This window comes from Diachasmimorpha longicaudata, chromosome 5, assembly GCF_034640455.1.
Source record: "Diachasmimorpha longicaudata isolate KC_UGA_2023 chromosome 5, iyDiaLong2, whole genome shotgun sequence".
Classification (NCBI taxonomy): Eukaryota; Metazoa; Arthropoda; class Insecta; order Hymenoptera; family Braconidae; genus Diachasmimorpha; species Diachasmimorpha longicaudata.
Window position 1 is genome coordinate 4,371,907 of NC_087229.1, and position 14,628 is coordinate 4,386,534.

Here is a 14,628-nt window from a genome sequence, read left to right on the forward strand (position 1 = left end):
AGGTTTTTCCCTTCTCCCCTGGACAGTCAGTCAGGGATTTTCTATTTATTTCCATTCAAGGACAAGGGTGAGGAAAAAGTGAGGCGGTGAACTCTCTTAACCCTCGATAAGTCTTACTTTACTGTACGAGAAATAATTTTTACGGTATTCTGTGCAACAAGCGACAAATTACGGCCGCCATACGATTTTTTCAAATTCATGAAAAAATTCGGGTCCTCGCATGCGGAAAATAATAGGCGGACAACAAATGTGTCCTGACACATTCGTACTTTTCCGGAAATTCTCCAAAATCCTACCAGAAATTACTAGAAATTTTACATTAACAACATTACATTTTTTCCCCAACTTTTGATTTTTTGTTTATTTTTTGATAATAAAAGAATTATTTTCTTCAGTTCTGAATTTACAGTAATTTGTCGTCGTTTTAGAAATGAGAAAACAGTGCAATCATGAGGGTTTTGCTCGTCGCGATAGCTCGTTAAATCCACAGATTTGTACAATTTGTTGCTCCCCGAGAGTCAAAGCAAAAAATCCCCCAAAACGTTTAAAAAGAATGAAATCCCCTAAAAGTTAGTAAGCCACGTAACATCGGACTCCAATCGTTATTTCTCGTTAATCGCCCGCGAATAATTAGACACCGGCGCTGATTAGGCTGATGAAAAGCCCCGTGAGTGCGGGCCGATGCAATTAGGGAAATTATCACTTAACTTCGGTTCCTTCCGCCCGAGTCTCACCAGTTCAGGTCCTATCGCACAATAAATGCCGTGAAATACGACTAAAAAAGCATAATTTATTGGACTGATAGCGTAAAACTAAGACTTCTAACGAGAGGAGTATTTCTCAGAATAAAAAGAGAGAAAATAGACATAGATTATGGCTAATTATGCAGAAAAAAATTGGGAAAGAGTGACGATAGATTCGTCTTAAGGGACAAAGAACTGTTCAAAGTGACTATGCTATTTTTCGATAGTTGGAAAATTCGATTTAGAATAAATAAGTCGTTCTATCAGTGGGGAATCCGTGAACACCACCGCAGTATATTGATTAATCAGCCACAAACAGCCGCTGATAAAGGGTAGTCCCCAGTACGTTCCAGTAATTCCATAAGTAAATGCATCAAGATTTCTCGTACATCAAGAAGTACTTCGCGGTGTGGGTTTGGATTATCGCAAATGAAATGATAGGGAGGTGTCCGCCATGAGTATGGAGAGATGACAGGTGTAGGTGACACCTGCTCCAGGGAATTTACTGGTTCTATTCGCGCATTGTGTTGTCCACCCACATAACCACCTACGTATCACCTGAGAACTGGCACATTTCGAAGCTTTCGTTGTGGGAATGCAATCAATTTAAGACAGTTTTGTAGAATTATCGATGGGTCAATTAAAATCGAAAACTATGGATTGGTGATTAATGTTTATATAGAATGTTATTCATCACGTTTGGAATTTACACATTTGATTTGAAGACGATATTTTGGAAATAATTTTTTCGTAATTACTGAGGTTTTTTATTCTCTTGATCGTACGCAACGCTATTGTACAGTATTTTATATGATTATTTTTCCCACCCAAATTTCAGCCAATAGAATTGCACCATTTGTTGATATTTTGGATAGCCTACCTCGAATATCAGCGATAATTTTTTGAATATTTTGGTAAACAAACGACACTTAACCAAATAAACCTCTTTTCATGTCATGGCACAATTCTCTTGGCCGAAATTTGGATAGGAAAAATAATCCCCTGAATACCACTCGAGCTTCAAAATTATAGAATATTTCCCTGTAGGTTCCCTGCATACAAATGAAGTCGTCAAGTTTTTCAGGAAAAATCACTCGTGCTTCGCACTCGTGATTTTTTAGCCTGAAAAACTTGACTCCTTCATTTGTTTGCAACGAATCTATCGGGAAATATTCGATAATTTTGAACCACTTGTGGTATTATATGTGAATAAACATTGATTGGTGGAAAAGTTTGGGGGTTTCTTGGTGAAATAAAAATTCGTTTGTTGGCTTCTCTAATTTTTAGAATGAATAAACTTTCATTGTGCCCGTTGGTATGTGCCAGATCCATGTAACTCGTTTTGAATGCCAGGGTCATGGTTTGGGAGAGAGGGGGGGACGAGCATCTTTTACCCTTGTGCGAGGAACCCCCTTTTCACGGGATTTGATATATGTGAGACATGGTAACGCCCTCCCACCGGATAATTCTGAATTATGTTTGTCCTCATCTCTTCTGTCCTGTGTTACTCAAAAGCCGCGATGAGACCCGTCATTTTGACTTCATCCGGTATTTCAGTAAGAAGAATTGAAGTGTTCAGGGGTAAAAAATTTTGGATTTTTTTATCGTGTCACAATTCCACGGAAATGATAGAATATTTTGACATTGAAAATTACAAATTTTGTGTAATTTGTAAATCTTGACAAAGAAATGAAAAAACGTTAATTTAAAACCGACAAACAAATTCCCCAATTCAAAAAAATATAATTGACTGACATCAAAATACAAATGGATTTTTACCGAGAGTTGACAGGGTCAACTGTTCAAAAGAATTTTCGGTTGTGTGACCACCAAAAAGTACATTACACGAAGCGAAATATTCATAAAAATATTGAGGAACAGAGACTTTTAGCTAAAAAAAATCGCTAGATCAATAACGTCGGCTTGAAATTACACACATGAGGATCAAAAAAATGATTTAGTGCAACAGGTCTTCCCAGTCATATAACCATAGTAATGGCGGAGAAACCCGTGGCCAATGGAATCGCAACTGCGTTTGAACCGATAAAGACCACCGACTCGTTGATACGCCGGTCATATAACACCTCAGTAACGCACGCCTCAGTGTCATAGTGCAATGATGTACGGTGTCATAACATCACACCGTAACCATGGCTGACAACCGATGCATCACAACCGGAATACGAAAACAGTAGCACCTCCGTTCAACTCGTATTTCCGGTGTAAAAGCTAAGAATTCCGTCGCAAATAAAGCAAATTCAATTTTTTTTTAAGAAGTAAACCGCGTGTTGATGTTAATGTTCGAAAAACATATATTTTTCAATAATTCCCAATATTTTTCCTCTAGTTTTCTCATATTTTTCAGGAAAGGAAAACGTATATCATCGGGTATTGAAATAAAATGCAGTTCACGTCTGACTTTTGCGTATCTACTGATAACAGTGAAAAATTTAACTACATTGAAACATTTAGTTTACCAAGAACTTATTGCCGACAGTTTGAAATGTGAAATATCTTATCATTTTTTATAATTTTATTTTAGGTCTGACGTATTTGCCATTGAATTTCGGAAAATTCTACGAAATTAATATATTTAAATTGATGTCTTTACCGGCTATCGATAGTCAACTGGGTAATTGTTGCTAGAAAAAATGTTGAAAAATTACCGGGTGAAGCTCAATAAATGAAAGTTACGAAGAATGCAATTTTCAAAAGCAACAATTTTCATACGAAAACAAATCCTGAAAGGGTTCCCCCAAAGCTTTACAAAAACATGAAAAATGTGAATGAGATCCATTTTCTCACGTCCTGGCTTCGCAAAATGAAAAAAAATATCGATTAAAATCCCCGGAAATAATTTTGCACATAATAAAAGCTATACTGCAGAACAACGAGGGACGAAATTCCAATTTATAAACTCCATTAATTCCCACTCATTGATACGAAACTGCTGGAATAATTATGACAGTCACATCAAAGTTGAAAAAAAAACCACCTCCTTAGTTTCGCTACAACCTCTGGGAATGTAAACCCACGGCGTCCAGGAATCTCCGATTAGCATTCGTGAATTAGCATATTGACGGGTTTTCGTAAAATGTTATGAATATTTTACATCTTCCCGCATATAAGGCAGATATTTATATACATATAGGTCTCGGCATACCTGAAATGAAATGGAGACCTCTCTCACCCGCCTCACCAGCATGAATCGAGGATTTTTGAATTCAGAATTGTGATCCGCCTTCGGATTCTGCAAACAGAAACAAAAAAAAGTTATTCCCATTTTTTAAATATTTTTTTTGTCTCTCCCGCAAAATCGAAAGAATCAATTCTTTTTTGCTCTCCTTGTGTTCCGACTTTTATTCAAATGAGATGTGCAGATTTTTTAGTTATCCGGGGTTGATATATTCGCACACCACTGGAAAAAAATCGCGACCATTTAGTTTACCCCAGCGAAGGGAAAACTCTCGGTTTGATAACGTCGATTTAGCGGGGAAGAGTCACGAGGTTTTCTGATAAGACAGTTGTGCCGACTGTGGGAGACGTCAGGAGCGGGTGCGCAGACGTTAGATGGCGACACCTGGGTGTTGGGCACAGTTAATATTCAATTTTAAAGGACAGGAAAATGATTTTCAGATTTTTTTTTACATTTCCGAAAGTGTAAAGAACAGTTCAAATTTTTCTGGAGAATAATATCTCACTATATAAATATCGCATTACATTATATTCAATATTTTATTTGACAAATAAAATTTAATTTATTATTGTGAGGCTCGAAATATTATTCATACAATTTATTCATCTTGACAAGTATATTTACAATTATTTTTTTTAATTGAATAATGCGGTTGACAAACGTTGAATCGAATAAACTTTCTTGTCGCCGGAAGTGATTTTTTTTTATTTTCAGAATAATTCTTCATCAACTTTTCTCCGCTGAAAAATTCAATATATTCACGTTGAAATATCCAAGATTACGAGAAGGAAAAGCTCGATAGGCTGCATAACTCATTGCCTGTACCACTACGCCACCAATCAATGCCCCCCCTTCTCCCCCTATTACCGATAGTTTCGGAATTTCATTATCACAGCCGTAAAACGGCCATTACTTATGCAAAAGTTTGATTCGTTAAGGGTTCGACTGCGCAATCCGAGGGAATTATGGATTAACTAATTTCGGAAGAAAAAGAAAAGCAGTTCTGCGGAAGAATCAGTGCGATATTTATGGAGCTCACCATTTTTTGCAGAAAAAAAAATATTCAGTAAAAACTGACACAACGTTCTGAACGAATTTCATAAGAAAAACGTGAAATATTTTATCAATTTTTATGAAATATTTTGGTTCCTGTGAAAATCAGAGACAGAATATTCGATAATAAATAAGATCGTCTTGTTTTCGAAGTGAAATAATTAATTTTAGCGATTTTCTGAAAATAATTAGAAGGATTTTTTTTTCAAAACGTTTTAGGAATTTATAGTTAGTCTTTAGGAGATAATTCATTAAAAATATTAAATTTTACGAGATAATTTGTTGTTCATGATTGAGTGCTGAAAACACACCACCACACAATCCTCAATAAATCAATAAGAAATTCGACTATTTTTCTGCGACAAAGATCTCGAAAAATATTTACTGAAATGAATTTCTGGCTTCAATATCTAAAAAAAAAGTACCCCAGAATGAAGAAAATTCCCTGGAGACGGCGACCGCGCTTTCCATCATTCCGCTATTCCTCACTGGATACCATTGCACCCTCCAGGGATACGATTCCGTGCCCGTTTTCAAAACAAGCGATTTATCTTTTCTGCACCAGTGGGTGAATTGGCATCGCCGAGTGAACCGGGGCACGCGGGCGTGAGAAGAAAACTCTCGCGCGTGGAAAAGATATTGCTCAGCTGACAGTTCGCCAAAAGACATCTACAGATGAGTAAAGAAAAATAAGTGGAGTGACGAAAGAGTTCGATAATAAAAATAATAAGTGGATAAGAAAAAGTATTATTTGTAGTTCAGCTAGTGAACTCTTCCACAGTATTTCCTTTTTAATTGATAATAAATTACGTGATTATCCAAACTTCAACTGAAGAGCTTCTCTGATGATAAGAAGAATCGCAAAACTAAAAATTCATGATGATTTATTTTATAAAATTGTAAAAGTAGCAACAAATAATTAAATCCTCTCTCCTATTCAAATTAATTTGCGAAAACTCAAGGAAGATCTTCCGAGGATCTTTCAAACAATTCCTCTGAGGATTCTTTGGATCTTCAGGAGCTAAAAATTTTTCTACGCGAGGTACCTAAGAATTCACTCAACATTTAAAACTTGGTCTCTTCCACTGGAATAAAAATCGTTGGAAAATGACTTTTTATTGCGGATTACGTGAGTAGTTATGTAATTTTTACTGGATATTTATCTTCGTGTGCCCTTTCCCACCATCATAATAGGCCTGATCTGTCCCTAACATTTCTCAAGCTCTGCGACTTTGATCAACCTCTCCCTCACCGAATGTTGTCTCCCGAAATCCCCTCACCTGAGATTATTAATAGAATGCATTTTCTAGCCGACGGCAGGTAGATCCCTGTTACGCTGCTCCGCCCCTGTAAAACCTTCCGCTGCATTTCAGTTACAATGCCCTTCTCTCATTCTCTTCACCTATCTTTCTCAACTTCTTACAGACGGCTACCCGATCGTAGGAGTTGAGGTCAAATCCGATTCAACCGGGTTTTTTGTTCATGGCTGAGTTGAGACGAAAAGCATCTGAGGGATTGCTTTTTCGACGAGTCATCGTGAGAAATTTAATCTGACGTTGGTCGTACGACCAGTAGATCTCTCAAAAGTGGCTCTGCAAAGGTATTCAGGATTGTCCTAGGACATTAGAGAAGGAATCACTGTATTCGCGCGGGGGGATTGATTCTGTAGTGAAGTGCGTGAAGAGTATCGTTCCAAAATCTTCAGAAGAACAATGGAAAGACCCTCGGAAGGTCTTTGGAAGATTCCTTTGATGACCCACGAAGGTTCTGTCAAAGATCTTCAGAAGATAATTTTTATTTACAAAAGTTTTGCGAGTGAACTTCTGAAAAATATTTTTTTAATAAAAATTCAGACGATTTCTTTAAAAGGAACTTTGTCTTTCAAACGATTCCAAAGAATTTTTTTGGAGCCGCAGCAGAAAGATCGAAGAATTGCGGATTTTTCCATTACTCGTACTGGAATTTTTGTGAGAAAATTTCTCGCCGCGCGGAAAGATGTTTCGTAAAAATTACCCTGCCTTTTTATGAGAGCCCATTATGCAACAAGTGCGGTAGCGATTTCCGGACGACTATCGGGGTTGGAAAAATCTGTTCCGCACTCATCACTCGATTTTGAAAAACAAAAATCTCTCAACAAAGAAAAACGAGACGAATAAAAAAAAATACAGAGAAGATGAGGCGGCGGAGAGTTCGCACCGCTGAAAGCCGGCTGTCGATGCTCAGGAAGATAACGTCTTACCGCACCGCGTGTTACAACGGTGCTCCTCGTGACGTTCTGACTGACTGACTGACTGATGTCCACCAGCTAAACCCAACTTGTCCACAAACGATCCCGGGAAAATAAAGGGCAAAAAAAAAATTCATGTTAACGAAAACAAAAATAAACGCAGTTAACATCGAAGGTACAGAATCCCCCTCACCGTCTTACCCAACCCCCTCCCCGTGGCTCCGCAATCGTGATCGTCTTGAATCCAATCGATCCAACACGCACGCAATTAGCGAAGGAGAAAAATAGAATCAACGATTGCTGGCGGATTACCGATTGTGGGGGAAAATCTCGTCACCCGGGGTACCATCGGCCGATTACCGTCGCAATGGTTTTTTTTCTATTGCGATGTATTATCATCGTTATCTCGAAATCCTTCGGTCCGGATGGACGAGTGTCCTTATTGTGAATAATGGCTTCCTGGTACGAGTTATTCATCTGCACTTTTGTTTGTTTATGCGAACTCACGGTGTCGGAGACTGTGGACGTGTGAAAGAAGGTCCGAGACGTGTTCTTTTGACATTTCTCCCTTTTGATATCAAATTGATGTTGCACGAACCAAAATTGATATTTGTTTCCTCCTATCGCATGCTGCAAAATACTGTTATTAATATAAACATAATTTTATGTTCAATCAATAACGCAATAACGGAAACACCTTACGAACTTTTTCTTCCCATTTTTGCGCTCCAATTTTTCAAAATTTTAATTCAATACCCCCAGTAGCATAAACGTATCTCTGACAGGCAAATCGTTTCAATGACGTTTCTCCGCCCTTTTTCTACCCCAAGTAAAAAACCACATATTTTCTTCCTTTCTTCGTCATTTGAACAAAAGAAAAAAAAAGTTATCAAATATTTCCTTCTCTCGTCATATTCACTTGACTATAGTAATGTGACTAATGTAAACTGATTTTTGACAGGAAAAAAATGTGAAGGAAACGACTCTTGAATTTACATCAACGAAAAAATGAAATTCTATTTTTCCCCCGTTCGAAAACAAGAAAAAAAAATCTTATAATCTCCCACCAATAATAGGCGATGGAAATCACCAATAATTCACGAAATACAGACTATTGAGAAAGGAAAAACTCTGGGGTAAAAGAATAGGTATCGAAAATCGCTGATCCCGCCAGTATCGCCCGGCAAAAGTGTGCTCGACACGGTTTTCCCTTCTGTCCATTCTCCTCTCTCCCTCGCACCCTCTCGCCACACTCTACTCGGGTTTTGAACCGACCGGTTGGCGTGGGCACGATAAGCGCGACGCCATAACTCACCCCCACCCACCTTCAGCCACCCCTCTCCTTCCCCCTCCCCCTTCCACCCGCACCATCGTGTTCTCTCTCTCGCTGTACGTGAATCCACCCTTGGGTTCAGTATAATTACGGGGGTGCACGCGGCGCCCAGCACCTATCGTTGCCTCGCAACTGCCATCAGTGTTTGCGACGTCGCAACATAACCTCCCTCCTCCCCCCTCTCACCCCCTCCTCCTCCTAAACCCCCTGAAAACACGAATCAACGTGAATCTATAATGATAATCGCATTGACTCAAGATCATCTTGTCTTATGTCAGGAAAAGTGATTAAGAAATTATGTAAATATTTATTTAAAATTCATTAATTCTTGATGGAGAATGAGAAAATTATTCAAAAGTTGAGGTCTCTGAAGGTATTTTCTATTGAGAAGGAATAGTGAGAGACATCGAAAGAGTCTTATCGGCAATGCGGGATGATAATTGCCGGTTAAGGTGATTAAAGTTATTGATAGAAAAATTCTGGTAATTTTGAATATTGGAAAATAAAAATGAAATTGTCTTTTAGGGTGTCATTGTCAATTTAGTCGAGTTTGTGATAATGAGAACACTCAATCAATCATCTTTCACCTTTTCCCAAGTATAGAATTTGCGAAATGATGTGAATATTGATTTAAAATTGATCATTCATCGCTGCCAAAAATAGAAAAAATAATTAATATGTTACGTAAATAAGTTACGTTTTATATCGAACACTAGGTTCGACGTTTATCGAAATTGCTAACACCCGAGCAGTTCGATCAATTCAATCAATTCCATCATTCATTTTTATTTTATAAAGAAAATAGAAACGACTGATGAATCGATTGAATATATAATTAAGTTTGAAATCGATAAAGAAAAAAAATTCAAATAATTTGAAGTATAAACCACACCCACGAATATCATTTTATTTATCCCAATTTTTCTTCATCTCTTTCGCGTTTATTTTATACCTGAAAGTTCTCAGTGTGCCGTCGCCGTATTCCTCTCTGATGCCTCTCGTACCTCTCTCGGGGCGTCGGATAACGACGTCGGTTATACCCCGTAATGGGACGTCCAAACGAATACTTTTTCCCTCTCTCATTCTTCCCTTTTTTTCTTCTCTCTATTTTCATTTTATTTTATTTTTTTTTTTTCATCCTCAGAGAAGTTTTTTGAATGGTGGACCCGCCTGGGCGCATTTGCATCACTAATGAGGGACAACGACGCGCTCAGTTATGGCATATTATTGAGGAGAAGACGCTCCACCATTTTCAAAACTCATCAGGAGATAAATAGGCACGATTCTCCAATCGAATTATTACCGTTAGGTCTTCATTCTTTTTTTTTCCGGTGGCCATTACCATTGGAATGATTTTTTTCATAATTTCTGGGGTATTACGGGGTAAAAAATTGATACGCGCATTTTTTCGTCAACATTCCGCCTCATTTACAATGTGATATACTTTAAATTATTTCAATCACTTTTCCCGGGAAATTGCAGAACTTCTTGGCATTGGAAATCGAAAAATCGGGAATAAAGCAAATAAAACTGTGAATTTATGTTGTATTTCGCCCCTGAAAAGGAACAGAAAACCAGGAAATTCCGATGAATACATTTTTAAATTTTGGGGAGCCCACAGCGAGAAATTTCCGAGAAAAATTTTGGTAGTAGTACAAGAAAAGAGGGGCAAAATGGTAGCCAGCCAAAAATTCCAGTGCTGGCATTAGAAACTTTCAACAAATCCCGAGAAATTTCAAGTTAACAATACTCGGTTCAGTTGAAAGTCGAAGGAATGCGATTTTGTTGGATAATTACTAATGGAAAATTACTTTGCATGGGAAGGTTTATCATGTTATTTCAATGCGCTCCTAGGAATAAAATTAATGTTGGAGAAAATAAAATTTGAAAAAAATTTATGTGCATTTTTGTACTTAGCACTGACTTGCCGGATGATATAATGCATCAAAAACCATACCCTAATATCTCTATCTCCTCGAAAGAGTCGAGAGGAGCCCAGTGAGTAAGAGTGACTGGGCGAGAAAGGTTTGAAAAAAGGAATGAGTAGTTCTGAACTTCCAGAAGAAAAGATGAAGGCGATACCCTCTTTCACGAGGGAACCCCACCCCTGGGGGCGGCATCAAGCTCACATGTGCTGAGAAACGGCCCTGTCACTCATACCCAGGAATTCAGTCACTGGAATTTTCTTGAATATTTTCTACACACTCAGCCGGTTTTCTATCTCACTACTATCATCTAACTCCCGCCTGCGTTCCCTGTTATTAATCCCAATTATTATTATTGTTCCCTCGAGTTTAGGAGTAATTACATGGTGAGGATAATGCGAAATGATATTCTGACATTTTTTGTAAGATATAATGAATAAAAATTAGAAAGTTCGGAAAGTGGAATTGTTGGGAACGAATTTCTTCATTTTATATTCAAAATTTTTTTCCTGCTTTTGGGAGGGGCTCGAGTGATGTGAAAATGATGAGGTCTGGCATGAAATCAACTTTCTTCAATATAATTGTTCAATGAAAAATATTTTATAGGAAAAATCGATAAAATTCTACTGGTAAAAAAATAGTTCCACAACAAATTTTCGCTTTTTCCTACAGCTAAAATTAACAGAGAAAGAAGGATGTTAGAAACACGCAACTAAGTTCTCTAGAACAATAAAATAATATTTATGGAACTTTTGTTAGAAACAATACTATTTTCTTCCCAAATTGTTTTTTCTACTAAATTTTCGATTCAATTCTTTGATTTTTTGTTCATAAAAAGAGAAGGAAAAATAGTGGAAAACCTTTGAAAGTATGTGGGGACATTGGTGCAAAAAAGTTTTGCTGATTTTTTAAAAATCATTTATGTTTAAAATTTTCTGTTAACGAAATTCAACGCAAACCAATCAGTTTTCACTCTTCATTTCATACAACATAAACCTCAAATTATAAGAAGTAAATAAACGGTCTTATGCGTCTGTCCGGTGGCGCCACCATAAGCCCGTCGCCAACAACAGCTGGAGTTTACATTTACCGCTTGTAACATAGACAATGTTATTTCAGTCCAAATGGCGCCCACCATTTCCGGAATGACTCGTCAAGACGTGTCACCTTAATTAGTTTATTCTTGATCTCTAATTACGATAAATAAACATCGGGTAAAATTGAGGCATTGAATAACCAGACGATCTCCATGTTTATTCATGTTTGATTTCTCTGTTGCCGCGTTTTCAAGCCCTTGGGTCATCATCCTTTCATCAACTTGAAATTCAAACTTTTTTATATTATTCCTTTGAGTGGGTGATTTTTTTTCTTCAAACGAACATTTTTTCAATTTTTTCTTCCCGTTCAATATCGTCCCTCTCAATTTCATCGAGGATCACCCCGAAGATGGGCATCAGCTGTTTTGAGTCTCGGTGTCTAGGCGTTTTACGATAGGTGTGCGCATGTAGTTTGTAAGGGTCGCTTAATGGGGCGCGTATGTGTGCTGCTGGGGGTGTCGCATTCAGAATTTGGTGATCGATCACAAGAACATACAGCTGAAAGAACGGGCGGATGGTAGAATAAGCCCACGGACGATCATCGAAGTGCGTAATTTAACGGATATGAAATATTTATAATCAAAATTTTATAAAAAATCTAACGCAATTATTACATTATTGAAGAAGAATGTAATTTGATTGGTCTCAATAACATAAAAATAGAATGAGATACGATAGAACGGGAGTACCTCCAAAATGTAAACAATTTATTTCACTTTATTATGAAATAACGAATGAAAAAAAAAATTGTGTTCACCGATGTGTCAGTCCCGATTCTTCTTAAGTAATAATAATTTTATTTGACGATGTTAAAAATACAAGAATGTTTGTATTGGGTAAAATTGGGGATTTTCAATTGCATCAAGAGCGTGCGAATGTTTAGAATTTTTTCAATCCTTTAAAATTAAATAAAGAGATAAATTTCCGACCCTCGGGATTCACCTCGGATGTGAAGCTTTTATATACGAAATTATCCAATTGATAAATAATTACTCATTGTTTAATATCGACAAATGCACTTAGTTGATCTGTGGACGGGAAAAACCAAGAATGAAGCAGTCTAACTCACCTAATCTTGTCACGTATACCCCCTATAATGATAAAACGTTGGTTTATACCTGTAATTCAATGCGCATAATCGGCTTCACGTTATCCTGAGATACTGACGAATCACGATAATAAGGAGGAGTACAATGGGGCAGAGTACGAGGCGTCCAGCTGGGGTGTATAACATTCTCGCAGGCTAGCCTGGGTGAAAGTACATTCGCCCTGGGCCCTCTCCTTCACTCGCATTATGTATCCAATGGCTCTTGCCATGTACACCCCCTCCAACAGTATTATTATATTACGACCAAATCGTGTGTGCATGTCCCGTTAGTACTTCACTGCTATATGCGTGTACACAATCGCGTGTCCAACCCTCGCAAAATCTCTGCACTGGGACAAATGTGCCACACGATTTTTCTCTCTCTTTCGATGCATCGAGTCATTTCATTGTAACAAGAAATTTCGCGATATCATCGGTCAGATATTGCCGGTGTCTCGAAAGAAAAACCAATATCGAGACTCAAATCTGGTTGAGACTGATTTTTTCTCGAGTGACTCGAGTGAATTCATTGTTGTAATCACTGTGTCACTCGCAATTTAAATCACATGAAATCATGGGAAATCACACGGCGAGAAATTCTATCCAGAAATTATCGTATGCAGTAAAAATTACAAAACTCAGAGTTCACTTATCCATTGAGAAATCGGTTGAGAAATTTTACACGACAGTATCGCCATTTTTTACAAACGATTCAGATGAAAATTCCATAACAATTCCGTGATATTTTTTACACCCGCAATTTCCTCCCGAATTACGGAAAAGATATGCATTTTTTATTCAATATTTCCCTCTCTCTAATACGAAAATTTTCCCAAGAAATTTCTCTCCGCGCGTGGGAAATCACCTGAAATCAGTGAAGTCATAATTTCAACAAGTTCAAGTACTTTCAAGTGAAATCACTTGCAACTATTTGAAATCAGAATGTCAGTCTCTAACAGGCCCTGTCTAAGCGAATGCACAAGTAAAATTGTAACAAAATCCAACTCAGTCAGGTTTCGCGAATTTCGAAACGAATCAGTGTTCCCCGAGATTTTCCGAACTCGCCATTGAACATTAAGTCTTGCAAAGATGCCTAAGTGACCCCACTATTAACGATATTGCACCCAGTCCTCCTCAACCCTACGAATTTTTGCAGCCCCACTTTGACTACCTCTCCTCCTCTTTTCATCCATCATTGCCCTCATAAAACGATTTCCCCTTTGGGACCCATAGTTACAACTTTAAGGCTTCACTTCACCATTCGGCTTAAATCTACTAATTGAAACAAAAAATTATAAATCACTGGAAATTTCTTGAACTCGTCTAAAATGAGCCATCACTAGACAACGACATTTACCACCAAATAACCCCTCAATTTTATTAATTTCACGATGACATTAAGGCGAAACGGAACCCCTGTATTTATATCCGCATTTCAAGAAAACAAGGCAGACAGATATCGTAACCTCCCCCTCCCCCCTCCATAATCACAAAAATCTCCTCCCTAGAGAGAAAGAAGAAATAATTATAACCGACATAAATCACCCCATAATTGAATGATATACGGCATTAATCGACTTTTTAAAACGACCCCGAGTCGATGCCAATGGAAGAAAAATAAAACAATTTTTTTCCTGCTTCCGATGTATATATTTAACCAGTCGACTTTAAAACCCCTCACGTCACACTGTAGGTACACAGAAGAGAGAGAGAGAGAGGGAGAGAGAGAGAAGCCGTGCTGTGATTTATATCGAAATAACAGGGTCCACAAAGTGTCCGGGCGGTTCACCCTGACGTTACAATATACCTCAGGTAAAGCGCAAACGAGTGAGGGAAAGGGAGACAACGGTAGAACGAGAAAAAGAGAGAGGGTGAGAGAGACAGTAAGAAGTCAAGGGGGCCTCGTGCAGAGTGCTAAGTGGAGGACAACAGTGATTGTGGACACCTACGAATTAGCTGATTCCGAA

At 37.9% G+C, this 14,628-nt stretch overlaps 1 protein-coding gene across 6 annotated transcripts in view; it reads right to left on the minus strand.

Moving 5' to 3' along the window:
- The window catches only part of LOC135162355 (uncharacterized), a 105,335-nt gene that overhangs the window by 7,371 nt on the left and 83,336 nt on the right, over window positions 1-14,628 (minus strand). For 4 of the 6 annotated variants that reach the window (XR_010298948.1, XR_010298947.1, XR_010298945.1 and 1 more), the window contains exon 4: window positions 3,907-3,993. The gene's annotated coding sequence lies outside the window, so the exon portion shown is untranslated. Of the gene's footprint in view, window positions 1-1,562; window positions 2,283-3,906; window positions 3,994-5,460; window positions 5,662-14,628 lie in introns of those variants that run through there. The other 2 variants (XR_010298949.1, XM_064120720.1) reach the window with 2 other exon arrangements.